Below are 20229 nucleotides of genomic sequence, written 5' to 3'. Positions count from 1 at the left end.
GCCTGTAAGAGTGCTCACTGACGACTGCTTTTACTAGGAAAACACATTTGAATATAAAGTTCAGACTGAACATTATATTCTCACGTGTTTTCCGAATAAAACCAGTGTGTATATAGTGAGCGCTCGTAAAGTCGTCCTGCTCTCCTCTTGTGTGTTCTCCTTGTTCACTCGAATTTGTTCCAGATGACCCGACCTCACAACGAATAGAAGAACGTACTGAAAGCAAACACGTAGAGAACACAACATGAAAGAAAAAAAAGGTGAAGAACAACGGGGTGTTCTAGAGCACTATGATAAACACAGTGGACATTGCACGCGCTGGAGGAAGAGAAGAAAGAGAACAGCACGTGAACGTGAGTTTGGGTCTTGGATCTGGGCCGCAATACATGGCACCGTCGAGGTGCTCTGCTCTTCATCTCCAGGCATGTTAGTCCTTTATACCCGGTTTTCTACGATAGAAAATTTCGGATTTTACAACCATTTCGATGCCTTTAGAGCTCCCGGCAACGTGCCGCACTCGTCAAGGTAATGAAAAGAGAGTGGCAATGACTCAGGCGTGTGTTGGGGAGGAAAGTACGACGATGGAACGGCAGGAAGCTTTTGGAAATACAAAAGACTGCTCGTCAGGTACCGACGATGAGTACGCAATGAAGTTTACATTATCAATTGTGAGGCTGTCCTCAATGATATGCTTACATGTGACCGGAGGAGTCATATCAGAGCCAGTGCTACTAGCGGAAAGAAATAAACACTGTAAAGAAAGGTAATGAGGACACACAAGCCTACCGCCTGTATAGTATCATTCTTCGAGAAAGCTGCCCCCTTTCAGGTTGAGAAAAACGTGGGCCACACATGCTATGTCACTGCAGATTCCAAATGCCAAGACAGTATCACAGCAGCCATTGATGCAGCCGAGGCCAAGGCGGTGGCAGAAGACAGATGCTCACAAGGCAAACCCAAGAAGCATGGAAAGCTAAGAAAAAAGGTTCGCCAGAAAAGAAAGCTGCATGAGATCTTGGTGCAAGAGCCTTCACTATGAATGTTTATCTCTAGAAGCACCAGCGTTAGCTCAGCAAGGTGAACACGTTTAAAAGCACCAGCGTTAGATGGCACAAGCGTAGGAAGCATCGATGGAGATGCGTGAATGGCATCACCAGGATCGATTTAAAATTCGTGCGAACACTTGGAATCATGTGGGTCAGTGTTCCTCAGCGTCATGCACCACTGCGAATGCACGCAGGACGTTGGAAATTTTGTGGGAAAACATTACGGACTGTTCAAGAGCTTCCAGAAAACGTCAGCGGAAGCTTAGTCAATTTGTCGGGACCTAGAATGTTGGAAATTCTGTGCGGTGCCGAAATACAGAGATAAAGAAGGATAGCGGGAAAGAGGCTTGACGATTTTGGACGGAGAGCACATCAGTGTGTTCCAATAAAAAAAAGTGGTCGATCCCATTATGTAGGAATTGGTTTAACACCAAAGCAAAACATGTGTTTACAGAGGTAGTTGAGCGTTTATGGTGCACTGTTTCAGCAAAAGCAACAAACAGCAAAGTCACTTTAGGACTGGCAAGCAACTCGAAATTTAAGTCATGTGCCTCAAGAAAAAAGCACGCACGATATTGCAATTTACAGGACGAGCGTGGACTAACAGCTGCCATAGCTCGGTAACTAGAGTGCGCTATTCAAACAGAAAGAAATGCGCACGAAGTGAGCGCATAAGATACGCAGGACAAGCGCGAGCAACTGTAACAATTTTTTCTGCATAGTGTGTCAGCAGCGCGCTCATTCGTAAACGGAGCCATGGCAGCGCGAGAGTCACATTCATCCTCATTTAGGAAAGACCACGCTCTGCGGAGACGGCGCTTCGTAGAGGCGGCGACCTTTTACAGCATACCCAACGCGAGCCTGTCACACCATCTCGCCACTGATAACGAAAACGCACAAAAGTTTTTAAGCTCTGAGGACTGCCAAATGGTGTATTGCGTATATGATTGGCTCGCCGTGAGCATTCCAGACAGCGTACACTCTGTGGCGTAGTAGTTAGCGGCGCGCGCTGGAGATCGACAGGTTTGCTGGTTCGATTCCGCGCGTCAGGTGGTTCTCGCGTTCTAGTGTTTTCTTTCCAGTATTTTAGCATGAATTTTTCAACGTCACTTCCGAGACGAAAGTACGTCAGTGGAGCCGTGGTGGTCCTTGGCATAAAACACCTTCACGTTAAAGAGAGCAAGCGCGGGCCTATATCAAGGAGACAGCGGCTTGTCCTTTTCTCTACACACGAAACCAGCAGACCGATCGCAAACGTCTTTGGCGTCTCTCGCCGCTGTCTGCATACTGCAAGTCAACTCACTAAGAGCCCGCAACTCAGCTTGCTTTCCCCCTCGCGACTTGAGCCCACCTGTCGAATTACCGTTGTTCTACATGAAAAACCACAAAAAATAAAACACGAACAAGGTCCACACCAGACCACTGGGTGCAAGATTGATTGATATGTGGGGTTTAAAGTCCCAAAACCACCATATAAATGTGAGGTGACCATAGTGGAGGGCGCCGGAAAATTAGACCACCTGGAGTTCTTTAACGTGCACCAAAATCTGAACACACGGGCCTACAGGATTTTTGCCCCCATCGAAAATAGAGCCGCCGCATCCAGGAATCGATCCCGCGACCGGCAGATCAGCAGCGCAGTACTTTAGCCACTGTGGCGGGAGAATTGTGTGCAAGGTTACCATGGCACCTACTTTTTCAGCGGTGCATCATGAGAAGTGTTTGTAGCAGCACACGGTGAGCTATTCTGGCATTCGTACTACCACAAGTAAGAGTGCGTGGACTGCGGGAGCAAGGGCGCCATGTCACAACGTTGGTGCTTGCCTGATCAACTGACTATCGGGGCAACGTTAGCATGGGTCGATGACCATCCGCTTTCGGAGCACTCAATTTTGAAGTACCGGAAGGTTCGAGCTTCCATCCAGAAAGCGATGAAGGCGCTGCTGAAGTTCATGTGGTCAAGCGGAGTCACAAAGTGACCGTCACTCTTCCGTGCTGCAGTGTGTGTGCGATTGTTTTTTTTTCATTTTAAGCCTTCCTTGTTTTTTTTTCATCCTTACGTTTCTATTCAATATTCTTTACCTCATTGCAGGGTAGCAAATAGGAAGTGCTCTTCTGGGGAACCTCCCGGCCTTTCACTGAACCTTTCTCATCTCTATGCGTCGCGGAGTGAAGTGTAGCGTTCGAGTATGCAACGTATAGAGACGGTGCAGCGCAGCCGTACGCTCTTACAAAAGAAAAGCTGGTAATCAGTAAGTAAACGTGAGTATTTACTTGTTTTCAGCGTGTTTTACTATCTACGCCGCATACCTTTACTAGCACGCAGCTAGTGCAGCTTATAACATTTGCCGTTACAAATCAGAGAAGCTTTTTCTGCGAATTTAACTAAGTAACTCCACCTACGTTGGCAGATCGATCGTAGCTGCCGCAGGACATTTTGCCGTAATGGTGACAATCGTGAGAAAAATTAGGCAAGCTCTAGTTTTATTGACTACCTTGGAATAAAAGATTTGTGATGCGTGAAGGCACAGACACATGAAAACAGAAAGGAACACGATGATGGGTAGAAAACATCAATAATGCTTTAAACTCTACGGCCGCTAACCAGTACGTGGTGTGCAATCCCAATATATGGGCATATGCAGCCTTCAAGCTGCTGCGACAGTAGAAATATGCCATGTCGAAGTCCTGACCTTCTGTGTGTGCGTTGGCGTCTGTTCGTGGTATATATATATATATATATATATATATATATATATATATATATATATATATATATATATATATATGCTAACTTGAGCCCAAAAAGTAAAGGAAAATGTAGCAGCGTTTCTGACAGGCGATCCGCAAAAGGAATCAATCTCCGAGAAGCCCTCTAGCGGTGCACCACTTTTTTTTTGACAAAATCCCGTGCTGAGGAGGTGCGCGCCATCACGGCCTTTTCTTGTCTCATCTTTGGGCCGCTGGTCTCTTGGGGGGCGCACGTACGAGCGCGCGTAGTTTGAATACTGCGTCTGTCTTGCGTGATTATCCCTCCTCCAAGATGGCATCGTCGCTAGGCGTAAAAACAGTGATGCTGACATGGTCTGAATGCGTGGTTTCCATTAGAGAAATAGGTATTCCTTATGATCGGGTGTGTACATAGTTCGATGTTCATTGCCTTGCATAGTATGGCTTCATTCTGACTACATGCACAACTTCTGCGCTCCTTCGGCATCTTGATGAGGTCACTTGTCCTTCCGGTGACACCTTGTAGTTCAAGGAGCTGACGCGACGAAGGACTCGGTAAGGGCCGAAATAGCGGCGCAGAAGCTTTTCGGAGAGGCCAGGCGTCCGCACGGGAATCGAAATTCAAACTCAAAAGCCTGGGGCATAGTCGACTCCTCTTCGCCAAAGGTTGTAACGGTTTTCATCAATGCGTTGTTGTTTTGTGTTATGTCTTGCCAACTGCCATGCTTCTTCGGCTCGCTGAATGAACTTGCTGATGTCAGGCTTGTGCTCTGTATTGTCGCTCACAGGCAGCATTACATCTAATGGTGTCACTTTAGCCGGAATGGTGTCACTTTAGTAGTCTCCTGCACAGCAGTATTATAAGCGAAAGTGGCACACGGTAGTATCTTGTCCCACGTACGGTACTCCAAGTCAACGTAAATGGACAACACATCGGTCATAGTTCTGTTGAGTCGCTCTGTTAGCCCATTCGTTTGGGGGTGGTAAGCCGTTGTTTTCCTATGACATGTGTGGGCAAGTTTCATAATGGACTGCGTCAGATCGGCTGTGAATGCAGTTCCTCGATCCGTGATAACCACCTTTGGGGCACCAAGCCAAAGTACAATGTTAGTGACAAACAATTCAGCGACTTCTATAGCAGTACCTCTGGTGAGAGAGGCTGTCTCAGCATACCGGGTTAAGTAGTCTGTCACCACTACTATTCATCAGCCCCGCTGCGGTGGTCTAGTGGCTAAGGTACTCGGCTGCTGACCCGCAGGGCGCGGGTTCAAATCCCGGCTACGGCGGCTCCATTTCCGATGGAGGCGGAAATGTTGTAGGCCCGTGTGCTCAGATTTGGGTGCACGTTTAAGAACCCCAGGTGGTCTAAACTTCCGGAGCCCTCCACTACGGCGTCTCTCATAATCATATAGTGGTTTTGGGACGTTAAGCCCCACATATCAATCAATCAATCTACTATTAATCAGTTTTCCGTTGATGACGTAGAAAATGGACCAAGTAGACCCATTCCTACTTGTTTAAACGGAGATTTAGGTGGTTCTATTGGTTGGAGAAATCTTGCAGGTTTGAATGGAGGCGTTTTGCATCTTTGTCAATCTTTACATGTCCTCACATAATGCTGTACAGCATCCAGTAACTTTGGCCAGTAGTACTTGGTCCGGATGCGAGCCAATGTTCTACTCATTCCGAGGTGTCTTGCTGCTGGGTCATCACGGCAGGCTTCCAAAATTTCGGGTCGCAAGGCCGAAGGAACGACGAGTAGGAATTTCTCCCTGCTGTGCTCGAAGTTTCTCTTGTATAAAACGTTGTTTCTCATCAGGTACGACGACCATCCCCGGACGAAATTTCAAAGAACACGCACGGGTTGCCCTTCCAAATGCTTCATCAGCTGAAGCAACTCCTCGTCAGATCGTTGATATTCAGTCATGTCTGCGGTGCTGACGACTCCAAGAAACGGAAAGTCGTCTCCATCTTCCACAGATGCAGATTCCACTGGTGCGCGTGACAGGCAATCAGCATCGCTGTGTTTGCGACCCGACTTGTATACGACTGTTATGTCGTACTCTTGTAACCTGAGGCTCCATCTAGCAAACCGCCCAGACAGGTCCTTCAGGCCTGCGAGCCAGCACAGTGAGTGATGGTCGCTCACTGCTCAAAATGGTCTACCATATAGGTACGGTCGGAATTTCTGTATGGCCCATATTTCCGCTAAACATTCTTTTTCCGTCGCAAAATATTTCATTTCAGCTATTGAAAGAGTGAGACTAGCATATGCGACCACTTGTTCCTCTCCGTTTTGCAGCTGCACGAAGACGCTGCCTAGTCCCAAATTGCTTGCGTCCATGTGAATCTGTTTCGGCTTCTTCGAGGAAATGTGCAAGGACGGGGTTTTAGGAGTCGCTGTCGTAGCTCATTGAACGCTTCTTCGTGCTCACTTGTCCAGGTCAAAGGCGTGTCTTCTTTCGTCAGTCGGGTTAGTGGTACCGAAATCTTCGAAAAATATTTGATGAATATTCTGTAATAGGCACAAAGTCCTAAGACTCGTCTCGCAGCCCTTTAATCTGTCGGTCTAAGAAACTTTTCTACAGCTACTGTCTTTTCGGGGTCAGGTCGAATGCTTTCAGAGCTAACTACATGACCGAGGGAAAGCAGTTCATGAAAACCAAAATGGCACTTTTGGAGTTTTATCGTCAGCCCTGCTGAACTAATCGCTTCGAGCACAGTCCATAGTCATTCGTTCCACATGCTGATCGAAGGTGGCCGAAAAGATCACGACGTCGTCGACATAAACAAGGCAGGACTGCTATTTTAAACCGGTGTTTATCAGTGTCCACAGTGTCCATCATCCGCTGAAATGTGGCGGGTGCGGAACAAAGGCCAAATGGGAGTACCTTGAACTCGTATAACCCATCTGGGGTGACGAAAGCAGTTTTTTCGCGATCTAGTTCGTCTGCCTCTATCTGCCAGTATCCGTTCTTGAGGTTTATAGAGGAAAAGAATTTCGCCTCTCGTAGTCTGCCAAGGGTGTCATCGATCCTTGGAAGGGGATAGACATCCCACTTTGTGACGACGTCCAATTTTCGGTCGTCAACGCAGAAGCGCAAGGTCAGGTCCTTTTTCTTTACCAGCACTAGAGGTGAGGCCCATGGGCTGGCCGTTGAGTAATGTCGTCTGTAAGAATTTCTTCGAATTGGCCTCTGATGACTTCTCTCTCTTTTGGTGACACTCGGTACGAATGCTGGCAAATATGTCTAACAGATTGATCGATTATGATGCGGTGTTTGGTGATGGATGTTTTCCAATCTCGAGTTTTGCGAGCGTTTTTCACTCTCGAATGTCGCGACGGCGTGTTTCGTCGAGAACGAGACGCACGTTTCCAGCAAGTTTATCACTGCGCCATTGGCCTGCAAAAAGTCCGTTCCGATAATTGCATCTCTTGAACACTTTGACAGGAAAACAAAACTGGCTACGCTATTGAAGCCGCGTATTCCAACTATAGAGGTACACATGCCTGCCGGATCGGTAAGGTGCACCCGGTGGTTCACACTTGCGGTCCTATCCAAAGAGTCAGCACTTTTTTTCAGCGTTATGGCAAGTCCCCTGCTCATGACAGTCTGCGCCTGTGTTTACCAAATAGTACTGAATAGTGTGCACCTGTGTCTACCAAAGCATTCGTTTCGTAGCCGTCTGTATGTACTCACAAATCAGAAGCGACCTTACCGCTTCCGCACGTAGTCTTGCGTCCATCATCACATTCTGAAATCGGCACTGGAGGTTGTTTTCTTGCATCAGCAGCGGCCTTACCTCCACAGGTCGCTGATTCTAGTTTTCCCAAAGTGGGCTTTGGGGAAGACGCCTCGGAGAGTTTGAAGATGGGCGTGGACTTGGTGGCTGATACCTCAGTGGTGCTGTCGACCGAGACTGATGCTGCTGCGAGGAGTGAGTATCTTGACGCGTTGACAGTTACTCCTTGATTACAAAAAGTCGTTCCCCATTCCTTGGACAAGCAGCGTTTACGGGAAAACCCCGAAGTCCAGCTCAGCGATATTAACTCATCCGGTAAAGATGGCCAGCTTCGCCGCAGTGATAATAAAGCGGAATTTGATCAGGAGTGTTCCATATATCAGCTTTTCGGATCTTCGTCTCGGCTGGGGACGGCGTGAATCGAGGTTTCGGCAGATGCGTGGTTGTTGCGGCGAAATAAGGTCCAGGGGCGACGAAAGGAGGTACAGGGGTGCCTCTCAGCACCTCGGCGTCTGAGACTGCTGGCTACATCGGAACCGACGCTAGAACCGGCTGTGCTTGTGGCTGCTACTCACGGACTGCCTGTCTCACTTCCTCTCGAACAACTTCCGCTAATGACGAGACCGTTGAGGAGTGGCCGTTGAGCTTCTGGAGCTCTTCTCGAACCACCGATCGAATGAGCTGTTGTAACACGTCGATGCCGTTCCCGAAGACTGCTGACACCGTGTCTACAGACGCGACGTTCACATCTCGATTTTTGTGCCTCGCTCGCTGTTCCAGAGTCTTTTCAACCGCTGTCGCCTCGGTGCGAAATTCGGCGAGATTCCGCGAGGGACATCGTAGCAAACCAACAAAAATATCGTGCTTATCCCACGCATCAGGTGCCGAAGTTTCTTGTCCTCGCTTATATTTTGATCAGACCAGCAAAATAACCGGCACATATCTTCCAAATATATTGCGACGCTTTCATTGTTGCACTGGTTTCTTGCTTGCAAGGCAGCTTCACCTCTTTCCTTGCGGTCTGTGCTCGGGTATGTGGCCAGTAGCTCCCGTCGGAAGTCATCCCACGACTGAATAACACCTTCATGGTTTTCGAGCCACGTTCGTGCGCTGTCCTTCAACCGTAAATACACGCGTCGGATCTTCCGTTTTTCGATTCATTCGTTGCAGTTAGTGACGCGCTCAAAACCCTCCAGCCAATCCTCGGCGTCTTCATGAGGATCGCCATGAAAAGGGTCGGGCGTCCGTGGCTCATCGACAACGACGTGGTGGCAGACACTGGAGACGAAACGACGTGTGCGGCAGTGGTTAGAGACGACATTTCTGTATTCTCGCCGGATACCGCTGGAGACACTCTAGGCTCTTGTGGCAGGGGAAATTCCGGCGGCTCACCACGTAGACGCCGGCTGAAGCACGGACGCACTGGTCTGAGCTTAGTTGGTTAGACTGGTCATGGTTCCGGGCTGCTTCCTCGAAGTCAAACTGGGTTTGGGATCATTACCCAGCTCCTCCACCAGAATTGTTGCGCACAATCCAGATGGTGTAAGAATGACTGTTTATTGGGGCTAACTTGAGCCCAAAAAGTAAACGAAAATGTAGCAGCGTTTCTAACAGGTGATCCGCAAAAGGAATCAATCTCCGAGAAGCCCTCGAGCGGCGCACCACTTCTTTTTTGTCAAAATCCTGTGCTGAGGAGGTGCGCGTCGTAACGGCCTTTTCTTGTCTCATCTTCAGGCCGCTGGTCTCTTTGGGGTATATATATATATATATATATATATATATATATATATATATATATATATATATATATATATATATATAATAAGGAAAGAAGCGTACACTCAAGGGCTCGTGTTTCCGTGTTTTCAACAATAATAATGAGATTTCACAGACAATAATGCCAAAGAAAGTATAGGGCAAGTTATTAGACCGAACTGTAATATAAATATGAAGAAAGAAAAGTGGCTGAAAATATAACTTGCCATGGGCAGGACCCGGACCTGTGACCTTAGAATGACGCGTTCGATGCTCTACCACTGAGTTACCATGGCAGCTATCCAACCAGCCACTTTATTGGCTTTATATGTGAGTTTGAACGTGGCAGTGTCAGTCAGCGCCACCAGTAGCCATGGCGGCGAGTGTGGCACACTCTTTTACTTTTTTGACACACACACACACACAAACATATATATATATATATTGTGAGCATTATTTATGCGTCCCATCTTTTCATCTGTAAATACTCATCATCACCAGTCAAGTTTAGGTTGTGGGGCACATACTCGAGTCAATAAAAGGAGAGTCTCGAGTGTTCTCGACGCCATCTTACAAGTGGTGGAGAGTGCTGCCCGGTTCCTGCGTCCTCTCGCGTTCTCGGACACCCCAGCGTCTTCTAGAAAACATCCCTGGAGCTCCGTTCAGGCCGCCGCTTAAACGACCTGGGTCCGGTAATGTCGCAAGCCGCCCAGTCCAGCGTGCCAGCTTCGCCACCGCTCCCACCGGCAAGAAACCCTTCTCACCTGGTCACCAGCCCTCAAAAGGATCCTCCGCTGTTCGCAGGGCTTCCGGGTGAAGACGTTGAAGACTGGCTAGAGGAGTATGACCGCGTGAGTGTTATCAACAACTGGGATGAGCCCGCGAAACTCACCCACGTTGCATTCTACCTGAGCGGCGTCGCAAAAACGTGGTTTTTCAACCACGCCACAGATTTTCCGACATGGCCCGCCTTTACACGTCAGCTCCGCCAGATTTTCGCCAACCCGTCAGTACGCTCGGATATCGCCAAAAAGAGGCTTGGCGCACGTGTTCAACTCCCCGGCGAGTCTTACACTTCTTACATTGAAGATGTTCTCGCCCTTTGCCGCCGCATCGACAACCATATGGCGGAAAACGACCGCGTGCGCCACCTCCTGAAAGGCATTGCGACGGTCGCTTTTAATGCGCTTGTGGTGCAAAATCCTCAAACCGTAGCCGATGTTGTCGCTACCTGTCAGCGCCTTGAGGAGCTTCAGACCACTCGGGTACAACCTGATATGTCTGATCTGAGCTCAAGTCAAGATACAACAGAGCTGCGTGCACTGATCCGCTCTATCATCCGCGAGGAACTTCACGCACAGGCTTCACCTCGCCACCTCGATATCCGAAAGACGCCACCCGCCACTAGTTTGCGCGACGTCGTGAGGGAGGAACTGGCCTTGATGACTAGTACACCAGCTCCGAGCTCACATCCCATGCCTAGTTATGCTCACGTTGCTGCAACGACACCTACGCCCCACCAGAGCCTGGCCTCGATGACTGTCACACATGTCCCGAGCTCATATCCTGTGGCCATGCCAACGTATGCTCAGGTTGCTGCTAGGACGCCTGCACCCCAGCAAAGCCCAATGCAGCTACCAGCGCCCGAAGTGCATGGTTCGCTCAACACACTCGCACCGCGACCATCTTCCCAGCCTTACAACGCCTGGTGCAGTTCGCGGCCGACTTGCTTCTATTGCGGCATCCGTGGTCATATTTCAAGGTTTTGCCGACGCCGTCAGCAAGACGAACGACGAGGCTACGATAACCTTGAACGGGACGACTTCTACGCGACTGGACCCCTCTATCGTCGGCTGTATCCGAACAGCACACGTCGGTCGCCGTCTCCGCAGAACTTTGACCCAGTTGGCAGTTCCCGGTTCTCACGTCGTCGCTCACCTTCACCGATGCGGCGTTCTTCTTCTCCTCTCCGACCTTCTACTTCAATTCCCGACCGCCAACTGGAAAACTGAACAGTGCAGCTTCGGGAGGGAAAGCTGCATCTTTCGAACTGCGTCAAACTCCTCCGGACCGCCCATCGAACGTTTTACTGGTGTATGTTGAAGGTATACAGACAGAGGCACTGGTGGACACAGGCGCATCACATTCCGTAATTCGTGCAGATTTTTGTGCCCGCTTGAAAAAAGTTAGGACGCCCTACGATGGTCCTCCCCTTCGTTGCGCAGATGGAGTCCCTATCCAGCCTTCAAGTGTTTGCACAGTCCGTGTTTTCATAGATGGCATCATTCACCACATTCAGTTTCTTGTACTTCCTTTGTGCACTCACACAGTAATTTTAGGATGGGACTTCCTTTCTTCGGCATCAGCTTTCATATCGTGTCGTCAGCGAGTCATTCGAATGTCAGCTACTGAGAGTTCATCGGATGTCGATCCATACAGCTTCCGTTTCATTGCTGCTACTGATTGTTTCATTTCGCCAGGAGATGAACAACTTCTAACGATCGCTTCGGATACTATAGTTAATGGTGACGTGTTCATAGCTCCATCAGTTCGCTCGAAACCTGCGGGGCTTACCATAGCACCCGGCCTTGTGCGGTTTAACGACGGTAAAGCATTGGTCACCGCCTTGAATCCAACTTCTTCGCCAGTGATGCTGCCCCAGGGCACTGCTGTGAGCTGCTTCGCTGACAGTGAGTCCTTTTCACTGATTCCCCTTCACGCAGAATCACCGCCTTTGTCTGCTACTACTGATATCAAGGCTACCACTGTTACCTTAAATGACACCATAAGTCCTCACCTCACTGCCGAGCAAAAGAGAGACCTCTTAGACCTTCTCCAAAAGCACAGCCTTTCGTTTGATGTACATTGCAAAGTTCTGGGCCGCACCTCCGTTGCAGAGCACAGCATCGAAACCGAAGGCAGCTCCATTGTACGCCGCCGCCCATACCGTCTCTCTTCGGCTGAACGGCAAATCATCGAGAAAAACGTCGCCGACATGCTCAAACGGGATATTATTCGACCTTCATCCAGCTCCTGGTCGTCTCCTGTGGTGTTGGTCCGGAAAAAGGATGGCTCTGTCCGCTTTTGTGTTGATTACAGAGCGCTCAATAAGATCACGAAAAAAGACGTATATCCGTTGCCACGCATAGATGATGCCCTGGACTCCCTACAAGGCGCAGAATATTTCTCCAGCCTCGACCTCCGATGCGGGTATTGGCAAATACCTATGCGCGAAGCAGACAAGGAGAAAACAGCGTTTGCGACGCCTGACGGGCTTTACGAATTTAACGTCATGCCCTTTGGCTTATGCAACGCTCCAGCAACATTTGAGCGCATGATAGATACTGTCTTACGTGGTCTCAAATGGAAAACTTGTTTATGTTATTTAGACGACATCGTCATTTATTCTTCTACTTTTTCTCAGCACCTTAAGCGTTTGGACGAAGTTCTAACGTGCATTTCGAACGCTGGCCTACAGCTCAATACAAAAAAGTGCCACTTCGCCTGCACAAGCATCAAAGTATTGGGTCACCTTGTCAGCAAAGACGGCGTTCGACCCGACCCCGACAAGGTTGCTGCCGTAATTCGTTTTCCACGTCCGCGCAATCAAAAACAATTGCGAAGTTTCGTGGGCCTGGCGTCTTACTTCCGCCGCTTCATCCGTCACTTTGCTGCCATTGCGGGGCCGTTACACAAGCTTCTGACGTCAGGGACGGATTTCACGTGGACTGACGAGTGCGAGTGTGCTTTCCAAGCCCTTAAGCGTGCTTTGACATCAGACCCCGTCCTCCGTCACTTCGATGAGAGTGCACCCACTTTCCTGCACACAGATGCCAGCGGCCACGGAATCGGTGCTGTCCTCCTCCAGCGTGACGACACTTCACGTGAGAGAGTAGTTGCGTATGCCAGCCGCGCACTAACACCTGCAGAGCAAAACTACTCAATAACAGAGCAGGAATGTCTCGCTGTCGTTTGGGCCATCCAGAAATTTCGACCTTATCTGTATGGACGCCACTTTACTGTGGTTACCGACCACCATGCCCTATGCTGGTTGTCCTCGCTGAAGAATTTGTCTGGGCGCCTCGGTCGCTGGATACTGCGTTTGCAAGAGTACACTTTTGACGTTGTGTACAGGTCCGGCAAACAGCATCAGGATGCTGACGCTCTCTCTCGCTGCCCTCTGCCACTTTCATCTCCAACCACGCATCCCGAATGCCCCTCAGGTGATCAAGCGGCTTCCTGTTCACTCACGTTATCACCCCTGGCAGTTGCTGGGTCACTACCTTTAAACAACAGCGCCCAGTTTGCCGCGTACCAACGTGACGACCCCTACTGTAACCGCATCATCGGATACTTGAATGGCTCGCCTTCTCCACCTAATGCCAGACTACGTCGTCAGCTACGGCTGTTCAAGCTAGAGAACAATGTCCTGCAGCACTATACTTACAATGCGGATGGGCATCGGTGGGTGCCAGTACTTCCCCGTTCGCTGCGAAAACAAGTTCTCGAAGCATTGCACGACGACCCCTCTGCTGGACACTTGGGATTTCAAAAGACCTACAACCGCGTTAGGAGCCGTTTCTTCTGGCCTGGTCTTTCTACCTTTGTGGCTAATTATGTCGCTTCTTGCGCACTTTGTCAACGCCGGAAACGACCAACTTCAGCTCCTGCTGGCTTCTTACAACCCATTCCATGTCCCGACACACCTTTTGCCGTTGTCGGAATAGACCTCGTCGGGCCACTTCCCGTAACGCCAGCGGGCCACCGCTGGATCGTCACAGCCATCGACCACCTCACACGATACGCGGAGACCGCTCCTCTACGCACTAGCTCCGCCTCAGACGTTGCCGCCTTCTTTTTAGAAGCCATTGTGTTGCGTCATGGTGCACCTCGCACGTTGTTGAGTGACCGGGGCAAGGCCTTCATGTCGACAATTCTTGACGAAATTCTAAAAACTTGTGGCACACTTCATAAGACCACATCCGCTTACCACCCGCAGACAAATGGGCTGACAGAGCGATTCCACCGGACTCTAATTGACATGATATCCATGTACATCGGACCGAACCACGATAATTGGGACAAAATCTTGCCGTTCGTAACATTTGCACACAACACCGCTGTTCAACGAACCACCGGGTATTCACCTTTCTTCCTCGTCTATGGTCGTGCGCCGACATTCACCATTGACGCCTCTTTCTTCCATGTAATGACAAAAACGTCGACGACTACGCCAGAACATTTCGTCTCAAGGCTTGCTGAGGCACGGCAACGTGCTCAACTCAACACGGAGGCCAGTCAAGAAGACCGCAAGCAACGCTATGACAGCTTTCGTCGAGACGTCACCTTCCGTCCTGGAGATGAAGTACTACTTTGGACGCCTGTTCGCACACCCGGATTGTGTGAAAAGTTTCAGTCTCGCTTTCTAGGACCTTACGTTGTTTGTGAAAGAACATCTCCGGTCAATTACCTCGTCACTCCCGTCGAGGGTTCCTCGGACCGTCGTTACCGTGCCTCCGAGATTGTCCACGTTTCACGTCTTAAACCCTTTGTGCGCCGTACCTTTCCCGCCTAAGTCTCGGCCGGGCCGGCCGCTCAAGTGCGCGGGGAAAATAAGTGTGAGCATTATTTATGCGTCCCATCTTTTCATCTGTAAATACTCATCATCACCAGTCAAGTTTAGGTTGTGGGGCACATACTCGAGTCAATAAAAGGAGAGTCTCGAGTGTTCTCGACGCCATCTTACAATATATATATATATATATATATATATAACGTATGAAGCGATGGTTGGCAGAAGCTGAAGAGGAAGAAGTCAGAATGGAATAAACATGGCGTATGAGCCAGGCCACGTCACATATACATCATAGCGTCACACAAGAGTCGGCAGGATGAAGACCTCCCAGCCACTTCATCAATGTCTTATCATCGACGCAGTTCTCCACAAGACGCCCTGACCATACATCGACTACGGAATCATCTCCTAGCCGCACACAGCGATTAGCACCATAACAGAATCATCGACCGACCTTTCCATCCCCAAGTACACCAGAGCAGCGGACGATGGACCTGTACCGGACTGGTTCGACCTGTTCGAGTTCCACGCTACCGCTGCATCTTGGTCGGAACGAGAGATGGTTACGAACTTCAGCGACTACGTCACAAGTGAGGCATTTAAATTTTACCTCACCCACATATTTAACAACGACGAGTCTTGGCAAAAGATAAAAGATAAAATGATCGTCTGGTTTCAAGACTCTAATATAGATTCGATTAGAACACACACTCTCAGTGCATTTGAACTCAATCATCGCAGCCATAAGCAGCCTTCACGCATTCGAGCACAGAGCATGAATTTACAATTTCCGTCAGGTGAAGTTAGCCACATGCTCATGGAAAGACCACGCTGTCGTTTTCCCAACCTTCCACCTGGTTTCTCATCCGCGCAAATATCGCCAATGCTTAACTGTCCGCTGCATAAAAGAATTGAATCCACTATTGATGACTCAGATGCATGGAATACTTGGTGCCACATGCGTACTTTTTAAACTGACTTGGTATTCAGCTCAGCAGTTCCACAAAGACAGAAACATTCACAATCAGCATCTTGTGAAGAAAAGTCTTTTGCAAAAGCGTCTTGTGTTCATCAATCCCAAGATCGAAGCGACATCATGCCAGTGCACATCCTCACTGCCAACACTGAAAACAAAAGCGCAGGTGCGACTTCTGATCACACAAGTACCCTTCAGGCAACGACCAACAATGAGCGGTTTATGAATACAGAAGATTCAAGTGCGCGAAACCACCCAAAATATCTTGCGCCAGAAACAGCTGCATTGGTTGGCGTCGTAGAAGCTTACGGAGGGCTTGCTAAGAATCTGGGCACACCACAATCAATGCCACACCACAAGCAAGTCGACGAAACCAAGAAATGACAACGTCAACGTATACCTCAACACTGTCAACGACGAAAGAAGACTTCATCTAAACCAATGTTAAGGCTCAAAGAACATTGCGAAAAGGCCCATCGTCGTGGATACATTATCCACAAGAGATTGAATTTGCGCAATCGATCAGAACATCTGTGACATTGCTATAGAAAAATATCCAAAAGTCTCAAAAGCACCCCTTGTACTCGGCAGGAAGACAGGCAGCGCCCAGTCAACCTCGATCAACGCGCACGCAAGCTGCCTGCACGGCCTGTGCATCACCCAAGACGAGGCATTCGATGCCTACTATATCGGAACTGTTGATTCTGCAAGATGTTCGAACCTCGTTTATTCTTCACAATAATGCCAGCTGTGATTACCCCTATCTACACGTCAGGGCATGTAGCGCGTAGACAGGATAACCGCTGGTCATTAAGGGTAACTGACTGGATTCCCAGAGAAGGGAAGCGGGTTAGGGGGAGACAGAAGGTTAGGTGGGCAGATGAGATTAAGAAGTTTGCGGGTATAAATTGGCAGCAGCAAGCACAGGACCGGGTTAACTGGCGGAACAGTTCGGCAGCGGTGCTTCGAAGGACGCACACGTTAGGGAAATTCACTTTGTCTTACAGATATCGCAAGACGACTGGTGTGGTTTCCGCAGCATCTTGCAGCGGGAGGTGGGCTTCGTGTGGCCATTGCCGGACATCAAGGACGGTACCAGCCCAAGCGACTAGCGAACCTGCGTGACGGATCTGCGCAGACCCAACGGACACAAACGCCACCAGGGAACCGTCTGTGATATATACCTGCAGCAACTCGTCTATCGCTCAGTTCGGCAGCGGTGCTTCGAAGGACGCACACGTTAGGGAAATTCACTTTGTCTTACAGATATCGCAAGACGACTGGTGTGGTTTCCGCAGCATCTTGCAGCGGGAGGTGGGCTTCGTGTGGCCATTGCCGGACATCAAGGACGGTACCAGCCCAAGCGACTAGCGAACCTGCGTGACGGATCTGCGCAGACCCAACGGACACAAACGCCACCAGGGAACCGTCTGTGATATATACCTGCAGCAACTCGTCTATCGCTCAGTTCGGCAGCGGTGCTTCGAAGGACGCACACGTTAGGGAAATTCACTTTGTCTTACAGATATCGCAAGACGACTGGTGTGGTTTCCGCAGCATCTTGCAGCGGGAGGTGGGCTTCGTGTGGCCATTGCCGGACATCAAGGACGGTACCAGCCCAAGCGACTAGCGAACCTGCGTGACGGATCTGCGCAGACCCAACGGACACAAACGCCACCAGGGAACCGTCTGTGATATATACCTGCAGCAACTCGTCTATCGCTCAGTTCGGCAGCGGTGCTTCGAAGGACGCACACGTTAGGGAAATTCACTTTGTCTTACAGGTGAGACCTTTTGTATCACGGAGTTTTTTTTTTTAGTGTTAGTTTTTTAGCACTGCTGCCGAACTCAGCGCAAAGTGTTTGTGATGCCAAAGGGGGCTGCAAAAGACACTAGTGGTGATGCTGATAAGGATATGTTGGATGGTAAAGACCTTCGGGAATTAATTAGAGCGTTCGACACTTTCAAACGAGACTACCGATCGGACATGAGGGAACTAAAAGACAGCGTGTCGTTCTGTACGGACATTTGTAATGACGTAAAGGGAATAGCAGAAAACATAAAACAGCTCAGACAGGAAATGCATGGCATTGTAAACGAGAACAAAGCACTCAAAGCAGAAAATGAAAGGCTTGCGCAGAAGTGTGAAGAATTAGAGCAATACCAGCGCCTCAATAATGTAGAAATAAAGGGAGTGCCAGCTGAAGATGATCCAGTACTTACAATACAAAAAATTGGGAAAAGCGTGGGTGAGGCTGTAGAAGCAGCTGATCTCGACACGTGTCACTGGGTACGTAGCTCAAAGCAGAATGCGCAAAGCATTATCGCTCGTTTTGTGCGACGAAGCAAACGAAATGCGTTTCTGTCAAAATGCAGAAAACAAAAGATAGACAGTTCAGTGCTTGGAAGTGAGGCGAAGACGCCTATCTACGTAAACGAGAATCTCACACAGGCTAATAAAGCACTGCTTTCAGCCGCAATTCAAAAAAAGAAAGCTGCCAACTGGAAATTCGTCTGGACGAACAGCGGAAAAATTTTGGCTAGAAAGGATGAAGGCTCATCTGTAGTTCGTATCGCCACACAGGCCGATCTTATTCAGATATGCGCTGATACTGCTTTGAATGCCTAGTGACATACTTCCTAGTGCAACATCTTTTTTAACATCTTTGCCCTCATTTCACCATGCCTGAGCTAGAACATGGCACAAACTATTACACGACTGATGCCTTCAATTCTGAATTCTCACTTCCTGCAAAACGTTTTTCGCTTCTACATATCAATAGCAGAAGCCTTAAGAACAAAGTTGACGCGATTACCAATTTTCTTCACTCTTGTACCGTATCATTTGACGTGATAATGTTCTCAGAAACTTGGACTCACGGAAATGAAGTGCCCTATATATCTGGGTACCATTCTGAGCACCTGTGCCGCAGCGCTAAGAAGGGAGGGGGCGTTGCTATATACTTCAAAGACACGCTTACTTGTGAAAAGTTGCCTCACCTTTCCGTCATAAATGATGACGTCGAGTGCTTAGCTCTACGCATTGGCAAGGTGCTCGCAGTGGTTGTGTATAGGCCACCTCTTGGAAAGGAAGTAAACTTTCTTCATTTCTTCGAGACGCTACTGTGTGATAATTCTTTCACTTTGGGTTCATTTGTTATTATGGGTGACATAAACATTGATCTGAAATCATCACACACGTACTCTAGGGAATTCACTACCATGTTGGACACGTATGCCTGTAAAAATTACGTAGATATACCCACTAGAATCACAACACACAGTGCCACGTTACTGGACGTCTGCATTACAAACCTTTGCACAGACTACATAAAAACGGGCGTTTTCTCTTCCGATATTAGTGACCACCTGCCGGTATTTTTACTGGCCACCTTATATGAAAATAAGCCTCAAGAGCAAATGTGTTCTCGACGTAACCTAAATGACATCTCGCGCGAAGTATTTAGAAACTTAGTCCAAGGACTTGACTGGAGCATTATATTAGACCAGGCAGACGCCAACACTGCCTATGACATGTTTTTCGAGATGATCCATAAATGTTTTGACAATGCATTTCCGCTCAAGAAAATCATGGTGCAGCGAAACAAAAAATATAGGAAACCATGGATAAACAAAGGTCTATATCAACGCATAAAGGCTAAGAATAAATTATACCACGAATTCATTAGTTGTCGGGACCCTGAAGTATTTTGTAGATACAAAAAAATTCGAAATACTCTGAATGCTGATTTAAGAAAAGCCAAGAAAAATTACTACACAGCAAAGTTTGAGAGCATTTACGATAACCCAAAGAAGGTATGGCAAATGGTAAATGCTCTAACTAATAGAATGGAACAGTGCAGTGATATAAAAGAAATGACTATAAACGGTACAACTATATATGGTGAAGATTTGGCTAACTCAATAAATGCACATTTCATAAATGCCGGTTGTTATGAAGAGCCAAATGACATTGACCGTGATACTAATATCCCGGATACACCTATGATAGAACACACAATATTCTTACAACCAACATCTCCTGCTGAAGTGGAGGCATCAATAAGGCTACTGAAAAGTAATGTCGCACCAGGCATTGATGAGATTGGTGCGAAAGAATTAAAACAAGTATCCCACCTTATTTCGGAGGCAGTTGCTCACATTGTTAATCTCATGTTGTCAACTGGTGTTTTTCCACAAAAACTCAAAGTAGCACGGGTGACAGCTATATTTAAAGGTGGCCTTAGAAATAATTTATCAAATTACCGACCGATATCGGTCCTCCCCATTATGTCGAAAATATTTGAAAGTGTGATTAACCAAAGACTGGTTTCTTTCTTTGACAAACACAAAATTCTTTCTAATAGCCAATATGGTTTTCGGAAAAACAGATCAACTGAAAA

The sequence above is a fragment of the Rhipicephalus microplus genome, chromosome 2 (assembly GCF_043290135.1).
Source record: "Rhipicephalus microplus isolate Deutch F79 chromosome 2, USDA_Rmic, whole genome shotgun sequence".
Taxonomy (NCBI): domain Eukaryota; kingdom Metazoa; phylum Arthropoda; class Arachnida; order Ixodida; family Ixodidae; genus Rhipicephalus; species Rhipicephalus microplus.
This window is presented reverse-complemented; position numbering follows the sequence as displayed.